The sequence below is a fragment of the Dreissena polymorpha genome, chromosome 7, assembly GCF_020536995.1.
Source record: "Dreissena polymorpha isolate Duluth1 chromosome 7, UMN_Dpol_1.0, whole genome shotgun sequence".
Lineage (NCBI taxonomy): Eukaryota > Metazoa > Mollusca > Bivalvia > Myida > Dreissenidae > Dreissena > Dreissena polymorpha.
In genome coordinates, this window is record NC_068361.1 from 54,020,743 (window position 1) to 54,033,765 (window position 13,023).

A 13,023-nucleotide genomic window follows, 5' to 3' on the forward strand; every position below is an offset into this window, starting at 1 on the left:
CTTAAAATGACACCATCGTTCATAACTGCTATTCGACTATGGACACAGTAAAAGACTCTTAAAATAACACCATCGTTCATTACTAAAAGTCGACTATGGCCACAGTAAATGACTCTTAAAATAACACCATCGTTCATTACTGCAATTCGACTATGGCCACAGTAAATGACTCTTAAATGACACCATTGTACATTACTGCAAGTCGACTATGGCCACAGTAAATGATTCTTAAAATGACACCATTGTACATTACTGGAAGTCGACTATGGCCACAGTAAAATGACTCTTAAAATGTCACCACTGTTCATTACTGCAAGTCGACTATGGCCACAGTAAATGATTCTTAAAATGACACCATCGTTCATTACTGCTAGTCAACTATGGCCGCAGTAAAAGACTCTTAAAATGACACCATCGTTCATTACTAAAAGTCGACTATGGCCACCGTAAATGACTCTTAAAATGAGACCATCGTTCATTAGTGCAAGTCGAATATGGCCACAGTAAATGACTCTAAAACGACACCATCGTACATTACTGCAAGTCGACTATGGCCACAGTAAATGACTCTTAAAATGTCACCACTGTTCATTACTGCAAGTCGACTATGGCCACAGTAAATGATTCTTAATATGACACCATCGTTCATTACTGCTAGTCGACTATGGCCACAGTTAATGACTCTTAAAATGACACCACCGTTCATTACTGGAAGTCGACTATGGCCACAGTAAATGACTCTTTAAATGTCACCACTGTTCATTACTGCAGTTCGACTATGGTCACAGTAAATGACTCTTAAAATGACACCATCGTTCATTACTGCAAGTCGACAATGGCCACAGTAAAACCATCGTTCATTACTGCAAGTCGACTATGGCCACAGTAAATGACTCTTAAAGTGAGCAATGGTATCATAGGATTTCTACATGTTTTAGTGGTTACAATATTTTAAAAGAAAGTCATATATATTTTACTTTTCATTGGATCACATAAGTTCATAGGAATTTGGTCGAAGTTCTATCGCCATTTCATTCCGATCTTTTTATATATATTTCAGTGACGTTTTGTGGTTGCTTAACCATTGCAAATGTATTACAAACGTAGACGCGGCACCAAAAAGTTCCATCGGATATGGATTTTGCGTTTTCGCGTTAGAGGTATTAATTCATACATTACTCTCCGTTGCATGCCTATTGATTATCATATTCAAATATTAATGCACAATTTCATTAACGTATTGTCATACTCTTGAAACAGTGTACATGCTATAATAATTTGGTTCATTTTTATCAGTTTTTTCCTCATGTAATTCAGGCACTGACTGTCGTGGAGAAAAACATCCAAGATACCTTTTCAGAAAACGGGTAAGTTGTAATTGTCATAAATAAGGTAGCTTTTCTGCAATTAAATTCAATGCACTGATATACTAAGCTTATTCAAAATGTGCGTTAATGCTTACAAAAACTGACTTTAACAGCAGAAAAGCTTTGTAAACGGCGTAGTATTCGAACTCGGTCTTGCCACCGAAACCTATGTGTGACGGTGTTGTGGAATTGGTCTTGATGCGTCTGTTACTTGCCCAAAGTCAAGAGCTACTTCGAATTCAATGAGCTCCGAACGAAATAGATAAACTCTATGTGAGAAATTCGTAAAGACCAAAGTATCGCAATGATCCAGTTGCATTACGAACAGGCACTTAGTACAGTACAATGCCTAGCAATGGCAACTGTATATTGCATAAGCGCTTGGCATTCAAAATACCAATATATTGAAAGCTATCTGTGTTCCCTTATTTATATAACCACTTTATATTTAGGATAAGAGCAGAAATATTTTGAATCAATTAACGATAAAAGTCGAGGTTCGATTGTAAAGAAAAAATATGTGTTATTCGCTTATTCACAATTTCTCCTGACAAACGGTACCATACACAATGTAAAACTTTCCCTTTCTTTGATTTCATACAAATTTCACAAAACATGGGAAATTGATTGCTTACTTAAACTGTCAATAATGACGACATTTACAGGAACCACCCTTTGGTAAAGCTCGTAGCTAACGAAAAGCTGAAATCAGCTTTCAAGAAGAACAAAAGGTATTTCGTATTATATTTTTTTATTGAGTATTGATTTTTTTCATGAACTATTCCAGTCAGCCATAACATAATCATTGGGCCGTTTACAATGGATTTAGAAAGTGAAAAATAAACATAATCTTGCATATGACCGATTTTGTAAAGGTTAAAAATTAGTATGTGGAAAGATATACATCTAAGGTCGTGCTCGATCGAGACTGCCATCAACATTTGTTAAAAACTAAACTTAAACTTATAAAAATTAAAACCAATACCATTTCTATATTAAATTACAGACTAGTTTCATCGTATACAGAATCCGTCCTCGTCAAGGAAGCGTGTTCAGTGATCATGCACGAGGTATAGAGTATGGTCTTTGATTATTTTTTGTAACAAGTATTATCTTACAATAATATATACGTTTTCAAAACATGATTTTATTTATAAGAGTGCGTAACATTTTGGTCATTTTGTGCACAACCACATTTTATTCACGAAAGTATAAACTTGCGCTGTGTTTGTGTAAATTTAATTCGTTAAATGTAAATATTTTAAATGTTAATGGGAAGAACAAAGTCTTAAAATGTACAATATCTCCATATAACATGCCTGTTAGACTGTCAATAGACATAGAATCCCGTTTTATTTTTTACGCGGTTTTTAAAGGCGAGTCCGAACAATATAAATAGTAAAAGCAAAGATTTAAAGTTATATTATTAATTGAAAAAAGTATATCGGTTTCGAATGTCATACAAAAATTATTTTCTTCTTTGGTGTCAAAGTAAACTACATATTCGTACAGAAAATATTTCACAGTACATGTATGTAAAATTTGTTAAATATTCTCATAATCGTTTGTTTCAAATCATAAAACTGCAGGCGACTGGATGTAGTTATAAAGAGGCCACAGAGGCGCTGCAACGAACGGTGGCCAAAAGTTTTTTCACAGCATATAGCCTGGCAACAACTCACCGTATGTATTGTCCATATCATTAATACTACAATGATCAGTTTTGTAAAAACATATAGCAGTCATATTAGGTTTTTCTTTTCGTATAAATATCATAGAAATTTCATTCGGATTTACGTTTTACAAAATGGTTTAAAGAGATATCTGTAACGTGTTTTGGCATAACCAAGCCATTAATACAATTACTAGTCACAGGCAATTTATGATAAGTAAAAGTTTATCGTATCATCGAAATAAAACAATTACTTATAAGTGTCTTCGTAGCCTTTGACACTTTAAAAGTTTGACTTGTTATGTAACTTGATGTGTTTTTAGTTCATTTTCACAAATATTTTGGGTTTTTTAATGCAGGCTCGAGCATAAAAGAATATTGGTCAAGCGCCCTAGCGGATAGACGTAAGTAAAACACGGAACATAAATTTTACAGATGAAATTGTAGGTGCTCATGAAGTTTCATTTAAGACATTTTTCTGGATAGTAGATGTATATTCATGTTAAAAAGCATGTTTTCTTGTAGCTTATGTCACAACTTTCATGGTACTCAAAAACTGTGTGAGAATCCTAGTCAATATGTCGTACCAGATTGGATTTTGTTGCAATCTATTTCAAAGGTAAAGCCTGGTGAACACAAAGACGCTAACATCCTGCAGAAAAGTTCAACATGGCTGACAACACCGTACGGTCGGAAGATGTGTAAGGACAAAAGTGGGATCGTTGCATTACAAACACCGGTTTACTGTTAACTGTTGAGTTATCGATTCCTACAGAACTTAAGTGTGCACCACTGCAGTATGATGACATTTAAGTTTTATAGACTTTCATGCAATAGTTACTGTCACACAGCTCCGGACATTGAAAGTGGAAGGACGGAGAACCACACAGAAACAATATCGGCGAATGATGATGTATATTTGTTTTAAGTTTCGTGAAATAGGTACTGTGAAACAGCCCCGGACGTACAACCTTCCTGAATTTCAATCAATTAAGGGGCAATAAATTAATTACGCGTGCACCGCAGTATGATTGAACACATTCATATTAAGTTTAATGAAATTTAATAAATAATTATTGATAAACACCTCCGGACATCGCCAAAATAATATTCATTCACTGTCTTAGAGGGGTAAAAAGCCATCATAAGGGAGGTGTCATTTTGTCTACTTACAAGAGTTGGTGCATTCGGATTAAATGCGTATTCTACATGCAATAATAAATGCATGCAAAAATAAATATCTTTCTTGCAACAAGCGTAAATCTACTGCAAATCTTAGCAAAACATTTGCAAACGTATGTGCGTGTGTATAGTGACGCAATCATACGTTTTTCCATAGATAATTTGTTTCTTAATGACAATATGTTTGTATTTGATTAATAAAATACCTGGATATTATATGAATATGTCATTTTCTGTTCCGAATCGCCACCCTGCTTCTTTCTAGCAGCACCATGTACCTTTTGGGATCCAAGATCTTACCCTGTATTATACATACGTACGTGGTCCTTTATTCATGGCAGGTGATGAATTGCCAAAACAAAACGGCACAAAACGAAACAAAATACAAAAAGAGTACAATTAAGAGTCATTTACTGTGGCCATAGTCGACTTTCAGTAATGAACGATGGCGTCATTTTAAGAGTAATTTACTGTGGCCATAGTCGACTTGTAATAATGAACGATGGGTGTCATTTTAAGAGTCATTTACTGTGGCCATAGTCAACTTTTAGTATTGAAAGATGGTGTCATTTTTAGAGTCATTTACTGTGGCCATAGTCGACCTTTAGTAATGAACGATGGTGTTATTTTAAGAGTCATTTACTGTGGCCATAGTCGACTTGCAGTAATGAACGATGGTGTCATTTTAAGAGTCATTTACTGTGGCCATAGTCGACTTTCAGCAAAAAACAATGGTGTCATTTAAGAGTAATTTACTGTGGCCATAGTCGACTTTCAGTAATGAACGATGGTGTTATTTAAAGAGTCATTTACTGTGGCCATAGTCGACTTTTAGTATTGAACGATGGTGTCATTTTAAGAGTCATTTACCGTGGCCATAGTCGACCTTTAGTAATAAACGATGGTGTCATTTTAAGAGTCATTTACTGTGGCCATAGTCGACTGCCGGTAATAAACGGTGGTGTCATTTTAAGAGTCATTTACTGTGGCCATAGTCGAATTGAAGTAATGAACGATGGTGTCATTTTAAGAATCATTTACTGTGGCCATAGTCGATTTGCAGTAATGAACGATGGTGTCATTTTAAGAGTCATTTACTGTGGCCATAGTCGACATTTAGTAATGAAGGATGGTGTTATTTTAAGAGTCATTTACTGTGGCCATAGTCGACTTTCAGTAATGAACGATGGTGTCATTTTAAGAGTCATTTACTGTGGCCATAGTCGACATTTAGTAATGAAGGATGGTGTCATTTTAAGAGTCATTTACTGTGGCCATAGTCGACTTTCAGTAATGAACGATGGTGTCATTTTAAGAGTCATTTACTGTGGCCATAGTCGACTTGCAGTAATGAGCAGTGGTGACATTATAATAATCATTTACTGTGGCCATAGTCGACTGCCAGTAATGAACGGTGGTGTCATTTTAAGAGTCATTTACTGTGGCCATAGTCGAATTAAAGTAATGAACGATGGTGTCATTTTAAGAGTCATTTACTGTGGCCATAGTCGACTTGCAGTAATGAACGATGGTCTTATTTTAAGAGTCATTTACTGTGGCCATAGTCGACTTTCAGTAATGAACGATGGTGTTATTATAAGAGTCATTTACCGTGGCCATAGTCGATTTTTAGTATTGAACGATGGTGTCATTTTAAGAGTCATTTACTGTGGCCATAGTCAACCTTTAGTAATAAACGATGGTGTAATTTTAAGAGTCATTTACTGTGACCATAGTCGACTTGCAGTAATGAACGATAGTGTCATTTTAAGAGTCATTTACTGTGGCCATAGTCGACTTGCAGTAATGAACGATGGTGTCATTTTAAGAGTCATTTGCTGTGGCCATAGTCGACTTGCAGTAATGAACGATGGTCTTATTTTAAGAGTCATATACTGTGGCCATAGTCGACTTCCAGTTATAATCGATGGTGTCATTTTAAGTGTCATTTACTGTGGCCATAGTCGAATTTCAGTAATGAACGATGGTGTCATTTTAAGAGTCGTTTGCTGTGGCCATAGTCGACATTTATTAATGAACGAGGGTGCCATTTTAAGAGTCATTTACTGTGGCCATAGTCGACTTTCAGTAATGAACGATGGTGTCATTTTAAGAGTTATTTACTGTGGCCATAGACGACTTGCAGTAATGAACGATGGTGTTATTTTAAGAGTCATTTACTGTGGCCATAGTCGACTTTTAGTATTAAACGATGGTGTAATTTTAAGAGTCATTTACTGTGGCCATAGTCAATTTGCAGTAATGAACGATGGTCTTATTTTAAGAGTCATTTACTGTGGCCATAGTCGACTTTCAGTAATGAACGATGGTGTCATTTTAAGAGTCATTTACTGTGGCCATAGTCGACATTTAGTAATGAAGGATGGTGTCATTTTAAGAGTCATTTATTGTGGCCATAGTCGACTTTCAGTAATGAACGATGGTGTCATTTTAATAGTCATTTACTGTGGCCATAGTCGACTTGCAGTAATGAGCAGTGGTGACATTATAATAATCATTTACTGTGGCCATAGTCGACTGCCAGTAAGGAACGGTGGTGTCATTTTAAGAGTCATTTACTGTGGCCATAGTCGAATTGAAGTAATGAACGATGGTGTCATTTTAAGAGTCATTTACTGTGGCCATAGTCGACTTGCAGTAATGAACGATGGTCTTATTTTAAGAGTCATTTACTGTGGCCATAGTCGACTTTCAGTAATGAACGATGGTGTTATTATAAGAGTCATTTACCGTGGCTTTAGTCGACTTTTAGTATTGAACGATGGTGTCATTTTAAGAGTCATTTACTGTGGCCATAGTCAACCTTTAGTAATAAACGATGGTGTTATTTTAAGAGTCATTTACTGTGGCCATAGTCGACTTGCAGTAATGAACGATGGTGTCATTTTAAGAGTCATTTGCTGTGGCCATAGTCGACTTGCAGTAATGAACGATGGTCTTATTTTAAGAGTCATATACTGTGGCCATAGTCGACTTCCAGTTACAATCGATGGTGTCATTTTAAGTGTCATTTACTGTGGCCATAGTCGAATTTCAGTAATGAACGATGGTGTCATTTTAAGAGTCGTTTGCTGTGGCCATAGTCGACATTTATTAATGAACGATGGTGCCATTTTAAGAGTCATTTACTGTGGCCATAGTCGACTTTCAGTAATGAACGATGGTGTCATTTTAAGAGTTATTTACTGTGGCCATAGACGACTTGCAGTAATGAACGATGGTGTTATTTTAAGAGTCATTTACTGTGGCCATAGTCGACTTTTAGTATTAAACGATGGTGTAATTTTAAGAGTCATTTACTGTGGCCATAGTCAATTTGCAGTAATGAACGATGGTCTTATTTTAAGAGTCATTTACTGTGGCCATAGTCGACTTTCAGTAATGAACGATGGTGTCATTTTAAGAGTCATTTACTGTGGCCATAGTCGACATTTAGTAATGAAGGATGGTGTCATTTTAAGAGTCATTTATTGTGGCCATAGTCGACTTTCAGTAATGAACGATGGTGTCATTTTAATAGTCATTTACTGTGGCCATAGTCGACTTGCAGTAATGAGCAGTGGTGACATTATAATAATCATTTACTGTGGCCATAGTCGACTGCCAGTAATGAACGGTGGTGTCATTTTAAGAGTCATTTACTGTGGCCATAGTCGAATTGAAGTAATGAACGATGGTGTCATTTTAAGAGTCATTTACTGTGGCCATAGTCGACTTGCAGTAATGAACGATGGTCTTATTTTAAGAGGCATGTACTGTGGCCATAGTCGACTTTCAGTAATGAACGATGGTGTTATTATAAGAGTCATTTACCGTGGCTTTAGTCGACTTTTAGTATTGAACGATGGTGTCATTTTAAGAGTCATTTACTGTGGCCATAGTCAACCTTTAGTAATAAACGATGGTGTTATTTTAAGAGTCATTTACTGTGGCCATAGTCGACTTGCAGTAATGAACGATGGTGTCATTTTAAGAGTCATTTACTGTGCCCATAGTCGACTTGCAGTAATGAACGATGGTGTCATTTTAAGAGTCATTTGCTGTGGCCATAGTCGAGTTGCAGTAATGAACGATGGTCTTATTTTAAGAGTCATATACTGTGGCCATAGTCGACTTCCAGTTATAATCGATGGTGTCATTTTAAGTGGCATTTACTGTGGCCATAGTCGAATTTCAGTAATGAACGATGGTGTTATTTTAAGAGTCGTTTGCTGTGGCCATAGTCGACATTTATTAATGAACGATGGTGTCATTTTAAGAGTCATTTACTGTGGCCATAGTCGACTTTCAGTAATGAACGATGTTGTCATTTTAAGAGTTATTTACTGTGGCCATAGTCGACTTGCAGTAATGAACGATGGTGTTATTTTAAAAGTCATTTACTGTGGCCATAGTCGACTTTTAGTATTAAACGATGGTGTCATTTTAAGAGTCATTTACTGTGGCCATAGTCGACCTTTAGTAATGAACGGTGGTTTCATTTTAAGAGTCATTTACTGTGGCCATAGTCGACTTGCAGTAATGAACGATGGTCTTATTTTAAGAGTCATATACTGTGGCCATAGTCGACTTGCAGTAATGAACGATGGTGTCATTTTAAGTGTCATTTACTGTGGCCATAGTCTACTTTCAGTAATGAACGATGGTGTCATTTTAAGAGTCATTAACTGTGGCCATAGTCGACTTGCAGTAATGAGCAGTGGTGACATTTCAATAATCATTTACTGTGGCCGTAGTCGACTGCCAGTAATGAACGGTGGTGTCATTTTAAGAGTCATTTACTGTGGCCATAGTCGACTTGTAGTAATGCACGATGGGTGTCATTTTAAGAGTCATTTACTGTGGCCATAGTCGATTTGTAGTAATTAACGATGGGTGTCATTTTAAGAGTCATTTACTGCGGCCATAGTCGACTTTTAGTAATGAACGATGGTGTCATTTTAAGAGTCATTTACTGTGGCCATAGTCGACTTTGAGTAATGAACGATGGTGTTATTTTAAGAGTCATATACTGTGGCCATAGTTGACTTGCAGTAATGAACGATGGTGTCATTTTAAGAGTCATTTACTGTGGCCATATTCGACTTGCACTAATGAACGATGGTCTCATTTTAAGAGCCATTTACTGTGGCCATAGTCGACTTTCAGAAATGAACGATGGTGCGATTTTCAGTGTTATTTACTGTGGCCATATTCGAATTTTAGTAAAGACTATAGACTATTTATAGTCAAGAACAATAATTCGATTTTAAAATAATCTTTAGTGGTTAAGGATGAGGTGTGCTAACGAATGCAATTTGAAATATTATTTTCTCACGCCGTGGCTAGACTTCTAGAAGGAAAGAACTGAAAAAATAGACTTTTTGTTTTAAATGTATTAGTCCGTCGGTACCGTACATATTACGAACAAACGTATTCGCTTTTAAATGTAACTTAAATCTTTTGAACATCATGCACAAACTATTTAGCGTTGAACTGTTTTGCTGAATAAAAAAAAATGTAGCGTAATTTGGTGTTTCACTGCCTTTTTGCAGACAATGGAAAAGAGACATTTCAGACAATGGAAAAGAGACGTTCCCTATTTTTATTACAAGCTCATTTTGATTGACTTACTTTTGATTCAAAGGAATGGTAAACTTACACTAAAAACTCAACTAGATTATCTGTTAACCGGTTACGCACTTAAATCAATTTAAATTACGTACCAAGATTTGTATTGCGTTTTGTTACGTACTGGGCTGATTTTTAATGCGTTTTTTTTTATTTTTTAAATGCGTAAATACGCAGATACGCCTCTTATCTAGAGCTCTGCTGGTACCGGCTACTTTTTTTCCTTTTTTAAATTTTATTCTTGTTTTTTTACTGGAGCTTTTAAGATCCAATGTTTACATTTATCAATATAAAGCATTTAATGACAAACTTCAAAATATGCCCAAATCTGTGAAAAGGCCCCTTTAAAGGTTTGCACATGGTGTTGTTAAGTAAAAATTTAAAATTATCAAAAATATATAATTGTTATAGTACATTCTCCTATACGAATAGTTCATAATATAGTGGTACTCAATGTACTTTCATCGTGATTTCATTTCTGTAGTTAACATTATAAAATATTTTATAAATGTGGTTCGGAAACATGTTGAAATAGAACACCTAGTAGTAGTAGTATCGTAGTAGTATACACATATTAATTCATCAATTGGAAGAATTTGTCTAAATATTGTTCCTTTCTGCAAGGGACACGAATGCTGATCGCAGATTTGATAAAATAGTGTTGACCATTCTGAAAGTTTGGGCATTTTGGTAAGCGTGTATTTGGTCTATTGGTAACGCGTTAGATTTTGCTTCTAAAGATCTAGGAAGATACCTGTATATATTACAGAGTTTCAATAGGTCTTTGATCAGTGCTAATCAATAGTTTTTACTCACTTTAATTTTCTTGCTGTAATAATTATTTCCGATAATACATATTTTATATTTTGTATATTTTTGTTTGTAAATACAGTTAATGACACTTTACAAAAATGTGATAATCTATACAGATGTTTCTTTATTTAGTATGTACTTTTATTGCGAAAAGATTGTGCGTGTATACAAAACACAAATAAAACACGACAGAATAATAAAGAAAATATTTGCTTAGTAACACGATGACAACACTTTACGACAAACACTGTAAAAATCAATTTACGAAAAAGACATTTATATACATATTTATAAATATCTATCTAAGATTTTGTTAACTTTTTGGTAATCAACATTAATGCAATCTTTGATCAACATTTAACAAAAGACCAACATGGACCTGGCGCTCCTATGGTCACACTAATTTACTTTAAAGTTTCATACATCAAGAATTTCAAAGTTGTTATTGTACACTTGATCCAAATTGCTTTGAGTAGATTCTTGATACTCTTTTTTCCAGCAGATAATGAATTTCCAATCTCGACAGTGACTATCAATGGGGAATCAACCTGCAGCACTTTTTGTTGTAAGAAAACAAGAGAGCAACGACTGCTCTTTATTACACCCGAGTTAACTTGATCATGCTATTGTTTGTTCAATACATGCACTGTTATTGATAAGCTTCCTTGTCAGATCAATGCTTGCCTTCCCTGAAAATACGTGGGTTTCAAGATCTTTAGTACCTTGCAAATAATAGTTCGTAATTGTCTGCTTAACATTTGTATCCACATTTGTTTTAAAAAGGCTCATCTCAACAAAAATCTGGTATGTTTTTCTTTATATTTTAAAGCAATTTATTCTTTTTCCAGTATAATGCTGGTTAATGGATTTTCTGATAATACATCAAGAATAAACTAGCAGATCATTCATTACACAATAATAATATCCTGACCGCATCTGTGTCTACAGAAAGTCAACACAACACCTTAGTGCTGATGGTTTATTCTTGATACAGGCAAATAACATTAGATTGTTGAAACATACCATGGCTTCATATCATAAACTAGGAACATATAGGCAAAAATATTCCCCTCCCTGCACTGGTTGCAATCTTTACAGACCAGTAGCAATACTTTAGTTCTGTTTGACAGTAGTTATAAAACAACCAACGTTTCCTGTGAAATAATTGCTCAGAATGAGATGTTGTGCCCAAATGACCTACTTATGAAACAGATCGGAGTGATTATATACCGCCTGTACAAGTCCACCCAAAGTACATTACTTTGAAGGGTCATCCAAAATATTTTTGGTTTAGTAGATATGTCATCTTAATAAAGTTTGGACACACAAGGCACTACAAAAGTCAAGGTCAATCGCCGAAGACAGCAAGACGTTCAGTGAAACTATTGTATGTTTCCCGGCGATACACTTTGTAGATATATGGATTAATTGTGTGGTTATGAATTATTGTGCATGTGGCAATAACTCTCCGAAAAATCACTCAAGTTGAACGACAATACAATATGAACATATTTCCCTGAAGGGATAGCATATTAAGATTCATCAAATTATGATAATTAGTTTAAGTTAACTTACTTAGAAACTAAAAATGGATTAAAATGTCATATAAATTATCAAACGGCAATAAGTGCAGAATCAATTATTGGAGCGGAACGACCTGAGAACGTACACATGGCCACCAAAAAGGTATGCGACATATAACGTGTCATACAATTTGGTTCATTAATTTCTAACATGGAATAAAAATATTAATCTAAGGACAATAACTGCCTGAAAAAATAACGGAACGGAGCGACCTTTCATTGCGCGTTAGTCAACCCTAACAATTAAGTGCACATTACGTTTCATGATTTTCAGATCATTACTTCCTGAGTAAGATCATTTCCTGATATATTGCGCCGATACGAACTCACTTTAAGGAAATTACAAATTAATAATCAAATGACAACATCTTGAAAAATCATTTTGCTCGAACGACCTGACAAGGATGTGCATGTTATAAGAAAGCAGCATCCTGCATTTACAGTTTAATCAAATTCGGAGAAAATATGATGCGCCGCAGCAAAACAATTACATTAAAACGACAATAACTTTCCTGCAAAATAATTGGATCGGAACGAACTGAGAATTATGAAACAGGGATCATTAAAGTCTTAGATCTAAAACAGAAACAAAAAAAGACCAACAAATTAGCAAAAGAAAATAACACACCAAAATCATTGGATCGTAAATGACCTGACAGAGATGCACCTTACTGGGATGCTGCGTTTTGTTATATATGGATCATTAGTATCTGAGATATCACGCGGAAACAGAAAGTAGCATATGAATATCATATGGTGCCTGACATAAAGATGG

The 13,023-nt window shown here is 35.2% G+C and overlaps 2 long non-coding RNA genes across 2 annotated transcripts; both read left to right on the plus strand.

The window, feature by feature from the left end:
* The first annotated feature begins 1,171 nt into the window (after window positions 1–1,171).
* LOC127836817 (uncharacterized) lies at window positions 1,172–2,684 on the plus strand. The gene is made up of 3 exons (XR_008028936.1): window positions 1,172–1,367; window positions 2,033–2,098; window positions 2,374–2,684. It is a non-coding gene; the product is annotated as an uncharacterized LOC127836817 (long non-coding RNA).
* A 263-nt stretch (window positions 2,685–2,947) lies between these two features.
* On the plus strand, window positions 2,948–4,020 carry LOC127836961 (uncharacterized). The gene is made up of 3 exons (XR_008029020.1): window positions 2,948–3,050; window positions 3,399–3,443; window positions 3,659–4,020. It is a non-coding gene; the product is annotated as an uncharacterized LOC127836961 (long non-coding RNA).
* Window positions 4,021–13,023: the final 9,003 nt, after the last annotated feature.